Source organism: Dasypus novemcinctus, chromosome 4 (assembly GCF_030445035.2).
Source record: "Dasypus novemcinctus isolate mDasNov1 chromosome 4, mDasNov1.1.hap2, whole genome shotgun sequence".
Lineage (NCBI taxonomy): Eukaryota > Metazoa > Chordata > Mammalia > Cingulata > Dasypodidae > Dasypus > Dasypus novemcinctus.
In genome coordinates, this window is record NC_080676.1 from 12,679,615 (window position 1) to 12,682,341 (window position 2,727).

Genomic DNA, 2,727 nt, shown 5'->3' on the forward strand with positions numbered 1-2,727 from the left:
CAGGGCATGGAAATACTTGGGATTTTGATAAAATGAGCCCTGCAGATTTTAAGGCTTATGGTCTTAAGACACAAACTCCCCAAAATTGGTTTGGCTACTCCGTTCCTTCTAGCTGAGTGATTAGATGTTCAAGGTCAGAGCAGAGATGCTGTGGCTTGCACTTTCGTCTTCAGTCTGCATCAGAGGCATTTCCACCCCTCCTGCCGCTCAGGACTGCTGCTTCCATTTCTTCTTCCACACCTGTTTGGCCCTATGTTGACGTGAATACTTACACAAATGCATCTAGTTTATAAGTCCCTACTTTATTTGGGAGAATATTCACATTTAATATCTGAATCAATTGTAACGTATGTTAGATATATCATGTAAAAGACACTGGGACAAAGCCTAAGGAAAATTCCTCTTGCAGATTTTGCAATAAGAATAATTGTACTTTCCATGAAAAATAAGTTTAAATGTTGTTGTGTAAATGATGAGATTGGGGGGAAAATCAGAGAAATGGAACAAGTCAGATGTGTCTGACTAGAAATCCCAAACTCTTTTGACCATACTGGATTCTCTTTCCAACTAAGCATTTTTTAAAAGAAAGTCACATTGCATTTTTCAAACTGTATTTTCAGAAGAATGGAAGAAAATAAACTCTTAAGTGTTCCATAAAGGTTTCTGAATTAGGGCTGTTTTTTGTTTTTGGAAGCATTAAAGAATAAGGATAGGGAAGTGGACTTGGCCCAGTGGTTAGGGCATCCGTCTATCACATGAGAGGTCCGCGGTTCAAACCCCAGGCCTCCTTGACCCGTGTGCAGCTGGCCCATGCACAGTGCTGATGCATGCAAGGAGTGCCCTGCCACGCAAGGGTGTCCCCCAAGTAGGGGAGCCCCACGCGCAAGGAGTGCACCCCATAAGGAGAGCCGCCCAGCGCAAAACAAAGTGCAGCCTGCCCAGGAATGGCACCGCACACACGGAAGGCTGACACAACAAAATGACTCAACAAAAAGAGACACAGATTCCTGGTGCCGCTGATAAGGATAGAAACCGTCACAGAAGAACACACAGCAAATGGACACAGAGAGCAGACAACTGGGTGGGGGAGGGGAGAGAAATAAATAAAAAAATAAAATCTTTTAAAAAAAAGAAAAAGGATAGGATATGAAAATGATGCAGTAGGCCTTGTCAGACAGGAAGACAGATAAACGCAATAGAGGAATTATTTTGCTTTACATATCTAAAACTTAGAAAGGGGACTCGAGACAGCAAATCAAAGTGTTGCAATTGCAGCTACTGTGAGGTGAAACGAGTCCCAGAGCCCCGCCTCATGCAGAAGCTAAACCAGGCCACGTGGGCCCTTGGAAGCCCAAGGCGGAGTGCGATCTGGACCACCGTGAGGGCAGGCCAGGCCAGGCCCGGGCCCCCACGAGGCCCCATTCTGGGTCAGTGAGGTGTTTCCATCAGCCAATTCTGCAAGGGATTCAACGAGAAGGCAAAGGACGTCATAGAAGGCAGTCCTCTGCCCACTAAGATTTTTGCGAAGCTTGACAGGACATTTGAAATCAAGGTTGGAAACAACCCACTCTTCCCTACCTCTGAAGGAGCTGCTGGAATTGAGAAGGGGGTCCAGCAAACAAGGGAAAAGGTGGCAGGACTGGTGAGCTGGAGGCACCTGTACGAGATTGCCTGCGTCAAAGCTCAGCACGATGCCTTTACCCTGCAGGACATGCCATTGTCCCCTGTTGTCTGCTCCTTCATTGGCTCTGCCTGTTCTCTGGGCATTTGTGCCGTGAAGGACCTCAGTTCACAGGAGCTGGCAGCTTTCCAGAAGGAGCGAGTCATGTTTCTGGCAGCTCAGAAAGAGGCAGATTTGGCAGCCCAAGCTGAAGCAGCCACGAAGTGACCTCTGCTCTCCATGCCCCAGGGCTTTTAAAAATATATATTTTTACACACATGGATGTAGCAAGGGATTGACCGTGAATAAAGTCCTTTGTCAGCCACCCCCCCACAAATAATGCATTTCTTAAAAAATAAGAACAATTTCCATGCTCCCTTCGGCAGCACGTATAATAAAATCGGAATGATACAGAGAAGATTAGCACGGCCCCTGTGCAAGGATGACAAGCAAATGAGTGAAGTGTTCCATATTTTCCAGTTAAAACTTAGGGTATGGGCTATTAGGAGATAAGACGGCTGAGACGGGCTACTGATGCTTAATGTATGTAGAAGTTTTAATTAACTTTACTGTAAAATGTGGAGATGGATAGAGTTGATGGTAGCACATTATAGTGAGCAGCTGGTTAATAAATGGGAATGTGGCTGGGAAGGGTAGTCTAGGGATGTAAATGTCAATTGAAAGAAAGTTATAGCCTAATTTAGGGGCTGGATAACACAGTGAACCCAGATGTGGATGAGAATTGTGGTTGATGGTACAGATGCAAGAGTGTCCTTCCGTGAGCTAGAAAAATGTATGTATGCCACTATTGCAGGGTGGTAGGAATGTGGAGAAGCATGGGAAAAATACAGTTAATGCAGCCTCTGGACTGTGGTTAACAGCAATGCTGTAGTATTCATGCCTCTATGCCAAAGAGGTACTGTGTTGATAATGGGGGAGTATGGAAAATGTGTGCCAAATGTATGCTGCAGCCCAAGGTTGGTGTTAATAGCCTGATGATATTATCTCATTATCTGCAATAAATGTTCCACCACGGTGTGGTGTGTTGGTGAAGGGGTGTTGTATGG

At 45.4% G+C, this 2,727-nt stretch overlaps 1 non-coding gene and 1 pseudogene across 1 annotated transcript; both read left to right on the top strand.

Annotated features, from left to right (window-relative positions):
- Positions 1–1,312: 1,312 nt before the first annotated feature.
- Positions 1,313–1,888, top strand: LOC101440439 (large ribosomal subunit protein uL11m pseudogene; annotated as a pseudogene).
- A 142-nt stretch (positions 1,889–2,030) lies between these two features.
- LOC111765202 (U6 spliceosomal RNA) lies at positions 2,031–2,137 on the top strand. The gene has a single exon (XR_002797605.1). It is a non-coding gene; the product is annotated as a U6 spliceosomal RNA (small nuclear RNA).
- Positions 2,138–2,727: the final 590 nt, after the last annotated feature.